The sequence below is a fragment of the Cupressus sempervirens genome, chromosome 3, assembly GCF_028749045.1.
Source record: "Cupressus sempervirens isolate cs-2001-9-10 chromosome 3, ASM2874904v1, whole genome shotgun sequence".
Classification (NCBI taxonomy): domain Eukaryota; kingdom Viridiplantae; phylum Streptophyta; class Pinopsida; order Cupressales; family Cupressaceae; genus Cupressus; species Cupressus sempervirens.
Genome location: NC_143120.1, coordinates 744,390,975 through 744,405,376, shown reverse-complemented (window position 1 = coordinate 744,405,376; position 14,402 = coordinate 744,390,975). Strand labels below are relative to the sequence as shown.

Here is a 14,402-nt window from a genome sequence, read left to right as displayed (position 1 = left end):
TTGGTGACATGAAATGCTAACTTTTCTAAGGATGGAATGCAAAAGAGATGGTGATGAGTGTATGTGACAAGATGATTTACCTAGCTGTGACTAGGGTGGAAGGATTTCCTAAGATGCAAAGGAGGATGTGTAAAAAAAATGCTTCTAACGGTATCTAAGAAGCCCAAATGATATGGTACTACATGGAGGAGATTGTGTTTTCCTTAAGTGTGAACTTGAATATGTGGTGGTGATATCAAACCCTAAGTTATCCTTGTGATCGTTGGGAAGACAAATGGGATCAAGTGTGTAGCCCAGCCTTTTACTTAAGGTGATGTGGGACACAAGTGACAATTTATCCTAAACAATGCTTAGTCTAAGGACAACTATGATGGTGAGATCGATGGAGATTCTTTTTAGGGAAACAAAACTCAAAATTGGTGATGCTAAATGATCTTGTTTATTTTTAAAATGGACATTTTGTTTTGTATGATACCTTTCAATCAAGTAGGATATGCAAAAATGGTATTTTGAGAAAGGTAACCTTTGGACCAAAGAAGGACAAGTTTGTTTACAACTGGACTTTTGTTAATGACTGCTTTTTGAGATAACAAGGGTAGTTTTTTGAAAAAAAGGGTGAAGTTGGGCCAACAAAACCAAAGTTGTTGCGAATGTACTTGCTAACAACTGCTTTTGGGATAACCAAGATAAGACCTTTTCTGATGCTACGATTTGTGAACAAATAGTTTCTCAAAGGACAAAGCAACCTTGAGAAAGACAAACAAATGATCTCTTTAGCAAAATGATTTAATAGTAACCATACAATTGTGTATATTTTAAAAATATTTTTCACAGGTCTTGAGCACAAATAAGACAATTCAAACACACTCTTTATCCCTAAGGTTAAATTTTGGTTGCAACATTCCAAGGATAAAATGATAGCTACTAAGTTGCTTCGTAATTAGGTCTGTGGTGTTAGCCAAACAGTTGTTACGTATGTGATCTACTTAAGAATCTATTTCGACCATGCTGAAATCATGGGAAAGTTTTTCCACCTCAAGCTACCCCTAGAAACACACCACCTGAACTTGCCTGATGGAGTGAGAAAGTTTACCCTTCTCCTCATTTATATATCGGCCAGATTATTTACCAGTTTGAGCTTCTCACCAAAGGGGACGTGCTTCCCAAAGGTGGATGAACTCGCTAGAAGCACTCCTAGGTTGTTGTGAATGGTCTTGCCAACAATCTCAATACATGCAAGACACTTGATGCATTCTATTTGTGAAGCTTTTAGATTCTCTATCATATAAATTGAACACACACATGATTAGCATTCAGATGTTCATTCCAACTTGACAATGTCACCAAAAAAAGTAAAATCGAGTCAACAAAATTAAATCGTGGGCATGAAAGCTTTAAAAAGGAGGGAATAAGAACATTTTTACTTTAGAGCATTCAAGATTGAATGAAATTCATTTTAAGCACCAAAGTTGAAGTGTGTTGGTTTGCAATGTTCTTTAATACCCAAAATCAAATGTTCATCGCATTCATTTTTTTTAACCTTTAGCATCCAAGATTGTATTGATCATGCATTCCAATGAAAATGCTATATTTTAATCCATGGCATTCAAGATTTGATTTTAGCAACATGCATTCAAAGACAAGTTTTTAAACATTCAAGTTTATTTTCCAAGAGCATTTAAACCATGTAAAGAAAACTTGGAAGACACATGGTTAATGGTTTCTTATAACTCTTCAACCTGCAATACATGAGTTAGAAAATATCCTTACAAAACCGTAGGTTAAGGTATCAAAATTGTATAATAAAAAGTGAAATAACCCTACAATGAAAATGTTAAAATCAAATTTTAGTCATTGATAGCAAAAATAAGTATCTAAAAGGCTGAAAAATATGATAAAACCAACACCATCATGACGGGCTTGGAACCAGCTTTTCGACGATTTTTCATTTTCTGAAAACAAAGTTCAAATGCTCAAGTTATGAGAAAAATACCGAATGTTGATTCTGAAGGCTTAGAAAAGACTTGCAGAAGGTTGTTGATGTTGTGCTGACTAGGAGAGGCGTTGCAGTGGCCGCTGGCTGGGTCTGTGTGGTGCCTGCAAGAAATTGGAAGAATTTTGGGGGTCAAAATCTATCCCACTCCAAAAAGATAGGCACGCATTTTACACTTTTTTTTGAATATATATATATATATATATATATATATATATATATATATATATATATATATATATATATATATATATATATATATATATATATATATATATATATATATATATATATATATATATATATTATTATTATTATTATTATCAAACACATATATATGAATATGCGTATTTTTACCAAACTTTCTCAAAAAAAAGGTGTACCCCAAATTATTATTATTATTATTTTAATATAAAAATATTAAAGATAATTTGAGGAAAAGAGAAGGTGAAATTTTTATTTTTTTTATTTTTTTTAATATAAATAAATAAATGTCACCTTGTGATTGTGGGTGGTCCCACCGGGGGTGCCAAAATGTAGAGTTGTAAAACTAGTGCTTAAAGGAATATAATGAAGAATCAAAACATTCAAAACAATAGATTTAACTCACATATATGATTAGACAAAAGAGAATTAAAGTACCAAAGTAGCCTAAGAATATGCAAACCTCTTAAACCAAGCAATATTCCCTTTGATGCGTAGATGTGTCCCTAAGATGGGATGTGTGCTCAATGACATTGCTCAATCTTCAATGGAGGATATGATTCAAAATGGTTTTGTGGATGGATTTTGCCATTATGATGGTATTTTGTTTGTCCTTAGGCTCTCAAAATAGCATCATAACATTAGCATAGAAGTGGATGATATTTGTGAAGGAAGAGGATTTCATTTATATGCCAAGGGGTAGTGAGATGGAGTGTTAGGATGCAAGGAAGGGGAATTGGTTAAGGAGAGCTAGGATGCAAGGAGAAGAGAGCACATGGATTGTGCTTCTTCAAAGCTCTAGCCTTGTGATAAGTGTTAGAAAGGGATTGGATAAGGAAGATGGTCAAGATAGGTGGTTAGAGGGAGTTATGAGGGAAGAAAAGGGAGGATGAGTGTGGAAAATAGGTGTAAAAAGTCTTTAAAGAGCCTTTAAGTCATATAAGAATCTTTAAGGCTCTTGGATAAGAATGCAAAACTTTAAGGATAGAACTTTGACTTTGGTTTGGTTTAAGACTTTCTTAACCCTTGGTTCAAGTTGTGCACATTCTTAAGGAAGGGATTAGGCTTAGCTTAGGATGAGATTAAGAGGCAAGTGGTTTGGGATTTAACGAGGTAGGTTAAGTCTTTTTTTGAATATATTAAAAGAGGATGTTAAGTCTCTGTTTGAATATTAAAATGGAGGATAAAGTTTTTGTTTGACTATTAAAATGGGAGGTGGGTGGAAGTCTTGACTTTGACTTGGGTTAGGAATTCTTAATCTAGGATTAAGGTTGTACACATGGTTAGAGTGAAGATTAGGCTTGGATTAGAGGGGGATTAGGGGGCAAGTGGCTTAGATTTGATGGGATCGGTTAGGTGGCTAAGTGAGGTTAGTATGTGTGAATGGGTTGGACTAGGGGTTAGGATAGGGTTTAGGGAGGCTTTTAGTATTTTAGATATTTTATTAAATGATTTATTTAATAAAATGGGGGTATGGGATTAAATTGAATAGATTTGAGGATTTATTCAATTTAAAAAGGAATAGGAATTTAATTGATAAATTGATTTTGGGCGATCATTTGATTTTATCAATTGGACTATAGTTAATTAAATTAATTAATTAATTAGGGGATCAATAGATTAATTAAATATTAAATATTTAATTAATGATGCCTTAGGAGATGACTAAATAGGATTACTTAAGTGATGTAATCAGATTTAGTTGTCTACATCACCAACATGTGCAACTCTAGCCTGACCTTATATTCTTCGATCTATCCTTCCTTGGCACTGTGAACATTCAAATGCTCTATGCCCTTCTTCTCTACAGTGAAAACATTTCTCACAGAAGCCTCCTCTTCCAGATCCTTGTCCTCTGCCTCTTCCTCTCTAATCTCTATTATTTTGATCATGGAAATGATTGGAATTGTTTCCCCTTTGGTTCTAACTACTACTTCCAACCTCATCCTTGTTCTTTTGATCATCATTATGCTCCATTAGATTTTAAGCCAGATCTTCCACCGCGACCACTTCCATTATTCTTGTTGTCAAACTTCTTGCTCAATTTTTCATAAACTCTAGGGAAAATTGGTATGCCTCCTCAATATTGTTCATTTGAACCAAACTCAGCTCATCTTGAATACTTTCCCTTAACCCATTAAGATAACGAGTCACTTTCTCATTATCAAATTTTGTATGGCTAGTTCTAATGAAAACTTGGTAGAACTCTTTGATATACTCTTGAACAAATTTTCTCACTTGCTTCAACCCTTGCATTTTCTTCAATAGATCAAGTTCATAATCCATGGGAATGAATTTTCACTTCAATTTAGCTATCATCCGATCCCATCTGGTGATTATGTCCTTTCCCTTTCTATTTCACTCCAACTAAACCTCTTGCCACTAGATCTTTGCATGTCCCTTCAGTTTTGCCTTCGCAAACTTGATCCTATCAAGATCCTCAATATCTTCATACTCAAAGTACTCCAATTCATTGATCCAATTGATTAGCTCCTCTGGGTTAAGATTTTTAAAAAATTTGGGAACTTCAAACTTAGGTCTTTTTCTAATCTTAGAGATGGCCCTAAAAGGCCTCTCTTCCTCTAGGTTTAGAATTGCCTTTGTTTTGGCATTTTCTTCTACTTCGTCCTCATCCTTGCTTTCATTTCTTATGGGAAGATTTATTCATCTATGCATTTTTTCTTCCAATGCTTTCATTTTTCTTTGGAAGTCTCTAAAACCCTTAGGTGTAACACCTATAGCTCTTTTGTCACACTTTCTTCATGGAAGCATTTGCATGCTTCTACTGAAACCCTAGTGCAAACTATCTCACAATCAGTGATCTATCTACACACTTAGCCCAAACCATGGTCCCAGTGTGAACTGCCTCACAGTCAGTGATCTTTCCACACACTCAAGAACTATACTTGATGAAGGGTGCTCCTCTTAATACCATAAACTCATAATAGAAACAAAGAAACAACAACAAATGCGAGAACAAAATATGGACTTATTATTATCACCGCAAATGCAGAATTACAAAATTCATAATTACAATATGCTAACCCACGTGGGCACCTTCATTATAGTAATATGCAAGACTAAGCTGTGAACTACCACCCAGAGTTATTCTAGACAATGTTCGGGTCTTTCCTAAATAGGCAATTTTATGCTGCCTAGTAAGGTTGTAGACATTGAAACTTAATACCTAGAGCTGATAGACCCTAATAAAACATATAGACTCAACCAAATACCTCTTTGACAATTATTTTAGAAATTTCAGGTAGCCCAACTTTGGAAGACATAGCTCTTGAACCATTGCTTCGATTGGCTATTATAACCACTTTTTAGAAATGTCAGCTCATGATCTATAGGCTCAAAGTCACACAAGTGCCCTTCTTTCGAGTTTCCAGACCTCATCCGAGCACTCTAAGGCCTCCAACTGTGAGCCTGAAGATTTTTCTACAAATGTTTCCACCAAAAATTTGTAATAGCTTCTTTGGTACATAAGCTAGAGAAATGAGATTTTTATGGCAGGCTGATGACTCTAAAATGAACCTTTATGTAGAAAATGAGAACATTCCAAGCTTGTATGACAAACTTACTAAAAATAGCAAGTCTCAGAAATAACAACCACCCTATCTACTAGTCCTTATTAAAATAGAAAAGACTAAAAATAAAATATTTTTAGGTGATGCAAGATCACTCTTACACCTACGATGCTCCTGCATCAAAGTCATTTTCCTTGTGATGAAGTGTGTAAGAAAGTATAAGTGATGCAAATGAATGTGTAAGTATGAATTGTGAAAGTAACATGCAAAGTTGGTAAATGAAATTAAGTGATCAAAGGAATCAATTGTTGGAAATATAAGAGGAGTAGTTGAGAGGGAAGGGGTGAATTAGTTAGCACAAAAAATAAATCCTTGTCTGTTAGATGTCAATACAAACTTCCACTTATCATGCAATATTGGATACCTTGGTTAACACTAGAATATTATTGATGCTCAGTTAACAAAGTAATCTTAAGTTTATTAAACTATTTTATCCTTTAGTAACTTAGTTGTAGAAACATTTCATGATTTGTAAAGGGTTTTAGACTCCCTTTAAAACCTGTTTTTCTTATCAAAAACTTAGTTGTAGAAACATAAAGCATAAGCAAATAACATGAACACATATGACACCAAGATTTAACGTGGAAACCCAATCTAGGAAAAACCACCTTGCAACTAGTCACAGTAATTTTCACTATTCTAAAGTGAGCCCTCTTAGGAGCCAACCCTGTTAAAGGTTACAAAACATACCATTAAGTATGACCTTGTTAGAGGATTTAAATCACCCTGTTAAGAGTGGCCTGGTTAGAGGTCTTCAAACACTTCAATCTTGAAATATCACCTTGTCAGAGGATATACAAAATGATTGTTAAGTCAACTCTATTACGAGATTTCTTTATTGCTACAATGGTTAGAAAGGAAAAACAATTCAACTTGATTTATGAAGCAACTATCTTTGTAGATTCAGATCTTTATTCTAGCTTGACCTCCAGATCCTTCTTGATTAGATGTTTCTTTGCAACTTATCTTTCATTATTTCCTACTCTTCATTTTCCCTTTGCTCACATATCCATCTTATTTCATATTCCACTTGGTACTTCTTGTCCTCACAACTTGACCTTTCTTATATATCATAAGCTAAGAAAAGTTGGCTTGAATACCCTTTCAAAATATTAATAAACATCCAAATAGTCAACCTCCATTAATAAAATATTTGACAATTACATTCTATTGTCTCTTGGTCAACACTTGGTTGACACTATGACTTGTTCAATATTGCATGCCTTTGTGGCTTGACCACTCAGTCAATACTGAAAGCCTCTGATATCTGACCACTCAGTCAATATTGCAAGCAGGAAGCCATTTAATTAACTAACTACTCGATTAATACTAGAAAGTCTACTTTACCTGACTGCTCGGTTAATACTGAGATACACAAGATTAATACTACAAAATCTACATTACTCGGTTAATACTGAAATTTGTGTAAACATCAATGAAAATCTATAATTGAAGAATTTTTTCCAACAAACTCCCTCTTTGGTATTGATGGCAACACAACATGTCAACATAAACTAATAGAAGTATGATCAATTGAATAATATCCTTAGTTTCAGTCTGATTCTCATTCATACTAACTCCCTCTGAGATTCTACTTAGATTTTTCTTTGTTTCTTTCCTATCAGGGTTATTCTATCATTTTCTCCTTCTTGGATATATAATCCATTATTTGAATAGCAAGACTTTGCCTCTTTCTCGTTAATACTAAACTTCCCACAATCTTCCATGTTGACACTAAATTCTCCCTCTTTGACATCAATTGCCAAAGCATGCAGACTCTAAAATTACAATGTACCTTTTCTATTGATTCATATGTAATATGCATTATATTATAGTACATCAACTTGATTGATGTTCAATGGAGTTTGGTTGATGCCTCACTATCTTTTTCTTCAGTGAGCATCAGATAGAGGAATAACACCTAGTTTACCTCTTAGATAAATAAATGCATCCTTAGGTAAATCCTTAGTAAAAAAAATATGTTATCTTCTCTTTGGTGTTCACATATTCCAATCTTACCTTTTTGTCTTGAACCAATTCCCTTAAGAAATGATATTTGATTGCAATGTGTTTTGTCTTTGTGTGCATCACTGAATTTTTGGATATATTTATTGCACTTGTGTTATCACAATAGATAACCACTAGTTCCTTGATTTCTTCCTTCATTCCTGACATTAATTGTTTGGTCCACATTATGTTAGGACAATTAACTACAACAACAACATACTCTATTTATGTTGTGGATTGAAAAATACAATTTTGCTTCTTTCTTATCCAAGGCACTAACCTCTTTCCTAGAAAGAATGCTCCTCCACTAGTACTTCTCCTTACATCAACACTTTTTGCCCAATCTGTATCTGTGAAGGCTCTTAATTTAAGATTTCCTCCTTTCTTATACAATAACCCATAATCTTTAGTTCCTTTTAGATATCTCAAAATTTTTTTGACTGTCATCATGTGATTTTCTTTAAGATTAGCAAAAAATCTTGCAACTATGCCAATTGCCAATGCAATATTAGGTCTGTTGTGAACCACATATTGAAGTTTCCCAATCATTGATCTATAAGTAGTCTAATTTTCCTCCTTTGAATCATCATTCTTTGAGATCTTATTTCCTATAGACATAAGTGTCACAACTGGTTTTGAATCTTCCATTTCAAATACTTTCAATGTTTTCATGATGTATTTTGATTGAGTGATGTATATCCCATCTTTCATCTGATGAACCTGTAGACCCACAAAGAATTTAATTTCTCCAAACATAGACATTTCAAATTCTTTCCTCATTGCTTTAGAAAATTCCTTGCATAACATTTTATTTCCACCAAATATGATATCATCCTTAAATAATTCTACAAGCAATATCTTGTCCTGTGGTCCTTCCTTAATATATAAATTATTATTATCATTTGTCTTTTCAAAACCAATTTTTACCAAATATCCATGTAGTCTTCCATACCATTCTCTAGGAGCTTTCTTTAATCACTATAAAGCTTTATGAAGATTATATACCATGTTTCTTTGGCTTGGATCAATGAAACCTTTAGGTTGTTCAATGTAGAAATATTCTTCTAAGACTCCATTCAAGAAAGTTGATTTAACATCCATCTTATATACTTTGAATCCCTTTTGTGCTACATATGCTAAAGTATTCTAACTCTTTAAAGTCTTACAACAGGGAAATGTTTCCCCATAATCAATACCTTCTTCTTGAGCATAACCTTTTCATACAAGTCTTGCCTTGTTTCTTGTCACATCTCCTTTCTCATTCAACTTATTTCTGAATATCCATTTTGTACCAATCACATTATTATCCTTAGGTCTAGGAACAAGAGACCAGGTTTTATTCTTTTCTATTTTCTCAATCTCTTCATTCATTACTTCTATCCAACTTTCATTTTCTAAAGCATCTTTTATAAATCTAGGCTCAAATTCACTAAGCAAGCATGTACCTTTTAGTTTGTTCCTTGTTAGTATGCATTTTGTCTCTCCTTCAAGTATTTGATTAGGTGCATGATGCCTTCTGACATATTTAGCAAGTCTTGGATATTTCTTTCTTTGCTCAAAACTTGGTTCTCCGATATTTTCATCCATTTCTTTGGGCTCCTTTGGCTAATCTAGTTGTAATTTAGGTTACACTACCTAGGACTCGACTTGCACTGCCTAGGGTTGCAACTTGGATTGAATTATATGTGGCTCAGGTGCCTTTTGTTTGTAACTCAGGCTGAACTACTAGTGAATTTATTGGTACACTGGGTTATTGAATGGCTTCAACCTTATGAGGTGAAGTTTTAGGTTCCTCTTCATAGTAGACAAACTTTTTGTAGTCTTCAGGCTCTTTGTTGCTTTGTTGTTCACTTCTTTCTACAAACTCATCAATCTTTACATGGGAACTTTCTATGACTTTGTGAATAGTAAGATTCAAACATTTGTATGCTTTGTTTTTATTTGCGTACCCTAGGAATATCCCTTCATCACTTTTTACATCAATCTTTCCTTTCCTTACATCTTTTAAGATATAACATTTGCTTCCAAATACTCTGAGATAACAAACATTGGGCTTATAACCATACCATAATTCATAAGATGTTTTGTTTGTACCTTTCTTTAATTGAACTCGGTTTAGTGTATGAACTATTGTGTTGATTTCTTCTCTTCAGTATTTTGGTGCAACATTCTTCTCAGTCAATAATGTCCTTGCACATTCCATAATGGATTTGTTTCTTTTTTTTGCTATTCCATTTTTCTATGGAGTTATAGGTGTTGATACATATCTTTTGATCCCTCTTTCATTGCAGAACGCATTGAATTGAATTGAGATGAATTCTCCTCCTCTATTTGATCGTATACATTTCATATTCTTCCATGTTTCTTTCTCAACTCTAGAAAAATACCATTTAAAATTTTGAAAAGCATCAAACTTATCTTTCAAAAACATTAGAGTCATCATCCTAGAATAATCATCAACAAATAGAATGAAATAAATATCTCCATAGTAGCGTTCCACACCTATTGGCTCACAAAGATCTCTGTGAACTAGTTCCAAAACTTCTTTAGAATTGTAGGACTTACTCTTGAAACTTCTTTTACTCATTTTACCAATTTGACATTGTTTGCACATGCCCATCTCTAGTTTCTTCAGATAAGGTATGCCTCTTACTCTATTGTTATTTCTTATGGTGATCAAGTTATCAAAGTTAACGTGACAGATCATTTTATGCCATAGCAAACTTTCTTCTATTTGAGCTAGCAAGCATGAAATTTTAGTGAGTTCTAGGTAAAACAAATTTCCTTTTGTCTAAATGTTGGTTCCAACTAATTTTCCTTTTCCATCCAATAGTTTAGCTTTGTCATTCATGAATTCAACTTTGTATCCTATATTGTTCAACTATGCCACACTTAGAAGATTATGTCTTAATTCTTCAACCTAATAGGTATTCTCACATTTGATTCCATCAATTAATGCTATGATTCCTTTTCCTTTTACATAACATGGTTTATTATTTTCAAATCTAACAATTCCACCATCATAGTGTTCAAATGTTCAGATTTAGTTTTATCACCAATCATGTAATGAGAGAAAACACTATCTATGATCCATGTATCATTTTTTCTAACATGAGAGATAAGTGTCATCTTTTCATTTTCCTCATCATCATATTCATCTTTAACAACAATATAAACTACTTCATCTTCATCATTATCACTATTAGAATCTTTTGCAATGTAACATTAATTCTTACCTTTTCCTTTGTAGTTCTTGTAGATTTTGAAGTCTTTCTTTCCTTTGAACTTGTTGAACCTTTTAAAATCTTTATCTTCCTTGTTTGGATGCCTTGCAACAATGTGACCAACTTCTTGGCATGAGAAACAAATCAATGGAATTTTACCTCTAAATTTTCCTTTCCCTTTTGTTGCTCTTTTTTCTAGAAGGGCTTCAATGACTTCAAGATCTTCATCTAAATCATCTTCTTCTTCACTGTCAACTTGTTTTCCTTTTTAGTTCCCTCCTTTTCTACCAAGGGTTAGTTTTTCTTTGAATGCAGATTCAATATTGTTAGAAGAAGGAGCATAGTTATCAACGTTATCCAACTCAAAAGTAGTCAATCTTCCCACAAGAGTATCTAGGGTTGGATCATGTGATGGGTTGCATTGCATCTTTTGAATAGCTAAAACTCTAATTGCATAAATAGGAAGAAGAGTTCTTAGTACCTTGTTGATTATTGTTTCATCATCAATTTTACCTCTTGCAACTCTAATTGCACTAACACTTTCTTTGACCACTTCACTATATTGGGTGATGTTCTCACCTTTCATTTTCAATTGACCAAATTTACCTCTTAAATTTTTTGTCTTGGCTCTTTGCACATTTTTGTCACCTCCAAAGACTTTCTTCAGCTTTTCCCACATGTCAAATGCAGTAGGACAATCTTTGACTTCATCAAATTCAAAATAGTTCAAAGAGGATGCAATAGAACTAGGACAATCTTTGACACTCAATTGGTTTATGCTCTATGGGCTTATAGAACTGGTGTTCAAAATTCTATGGGAACATCTCTTATAACTTAGTGTATGGGCAAAATAAGGTAATTCCTTTAGAATTAGAAATTCTTTCTTTGAGAGTTTCTTTCAAAAGTATAATTGACAAGAATACTTTTCTATAACAACCTTTACTAGAGCATGACATGTTGGATGAACAACAAATCAATGCTCTAGAACATATCATGGCTTATCATAAAACTATAAACAAAAAGTATAATGGTAAAGTAATTAAATGTTCTTTATTCATAGGCAATTTAGTTCTTTATGATAATCAAAGGAATGTAAACACCTTGTCGAGTGAAAAAAGGACATTTAGTCCCAACTATTAAAGTCCCTATATTAGTAATGAAGTATATGGATTTGGTGCATATAATATTGCTGATATAAATGGAGTGCCTTTTAAGGAACCCATTAATATTATGCATTTATGTCATTATTATGTGTAACTATTCATTTTATGTGCTTGCATTTTTCCTTTCTTTAAAAGTGATCTTAAAAATGTTAAGTACATGATATATGCATTCCCATGTTTTCTTTCTTTCTTTATGTTATTACTTATGCAAATTAATCATAAGAGGGAATAATAAAACATATTCCTAAGTATTGTGGTATACATAGTAGGCACTAGATACAAATTGTGCCCTATATCAAAATAAGTGCAATCAACTCTCATTTATAGAATAGTGAGATCTTGATCTCTTTTATTTATGATGCAATGATGGGGCTCTCCACTGGGTAGTTGAAACATAAGTGTGACTATTGGATGTACTCCTCTTTGATCAGCTACTTTGATCGGCTATGAGATCTACACTAGTGTACATGTAGCACCTATAGCTTGTGACCCTCCTGATCTAGTTGCTCTTGCATCAATTGTAGCTCTACTGCTATAGGTGTGAAGATGTCTGAGTGATTTCTAGGATCTCATTTCATCACATATCAAATCTATGAAGAGGAGGTATCATTTCCTTTGTGGCCATGTTCATCAGGATGTCCCTTACAAAGGATCTCCACTCCTCTGTACTAGGTGCACAAGTTATATTTTATTATTCATTTATTTTGTATCATTATCCATGTAATCAAATCAACACCATTCTTCATACCTGGATCTCCTTCTTGGAACCTAGGGTCTATGTCTTGAATATGGGTAGATGGGGTGGTTGCCTTGATTCTCTATACTCTACATGTTTGGTCCTAGAAGGAGGGGTCCCATTTTGACCTCATGGTGTGCAAGATCATAGTCATCTGGCTACTATAAGAGAGGGCATCCTCTCTTGTGCTTTCCCACCCACTATTGTTGTAAGGAAACTCGAGTGTGGAAATAGCTTCCTACACTAATCCCTTAAGGAAAGTATTGTGCAAATTCTATTTAAATCCTTACAATTTTAGATTTGATATTATGTAAACAACAATATTATAGTCAACCATGAATACAAAAAATAGATAGAGAAAGAAAACACAAACATAAAGATATGCCGGTGGGTGAAAACCTTTTGGTAAAACAACCCCACCCCTCCAAAACCTACACAATGTATTATCTTCAACACAAAGGCTACAACACACTTGCAATGCAAGTTCTTTCAGAACACAAAAGACAAATCTAGTCACAACAAAACACTACCAACAATACACTTTCACTCTTACCTATCTGCAACCCTAAAGTCTATTATATCACGTGTTTTCCATTTTAGGGCAACTTCCAAAGAAGAACTATATTAGGGTTTTACCATTCTTTGGAATATTAGGAACCCAAAAAAAATTCTAGGTTGATGCCCCGAACCCCATGTGATAGATGAAGACTTAAGTGTACAATACTCAATGATCAATTGCCACATGTCTTCATGTCTTCACCCATCATCATATCTTCCAAAAATAGCTCTTACGTGTCATAGGAATCTGTCATAACCATTTCAGTTGTGATCTCCTTATACACTATTCAAGATGCCAACACATGCAAGTGGAGTGACACATCAACATGCCAACTAGACATGTACACTCACACTTAATTACATCATTTGCAAAAAAATACATTAATAAAACAAATAATAAGAATAGGAATTATCCAAGGTTGAGACACCTTATTCCTAACAATTGTTGTATCATCCCACCCTTAGCATCCATTGTCTCCCCCTCTAGTGGAGCCACATAATCATCATCATCATCATCACTCTTGTCTACGTCTCCTCGTGATACTCTAGAATATGGACCCAAATCACCTATAGGGTAGTAATCTGGGAATATGGCTCTCACACCCTCAACACTTAAATATCGTAGATAGTCTCTAGATACTCTTGCATTCTCCAATGTAGGAGGTACATCTGTGTCATATGTACCCTTGGTATCTATCAGTGTCATGTCATCCACTATCAATCGATGTCTAGTCCCGAGGATATCTCTATATCTAGCTCCATATGAATATCGAGGCACAAATGGAGGAAGACCTTGCTAAAGACCGAATTGTCAAAACACTCTGTTATAATAGTAGGGAGTGACTATGTATTCATGTCCTTCCTTTAAAACCCTCTATATCTACATCCATCTCATCTACATTGTTGAGTCTGGCCATGCTATCATGA

The 14,402-nt window shown here is 33.8% G+C and overlaps 1 pseudogene; it reads right to left on the bottom strand.

The window, feature by feature from the left end:
• LOC149568968 (peptidyl-prolyl cis-trans isomerase FKBP42-like) overlaps nucleotides 1-14,181 on the bottom strand; it is a 111,566-nt pseudogene extending 97,385 nt beyond the window's left edge.
• Nucleotides 14,182-14,402: the final 221 nt, after the last annotated feature.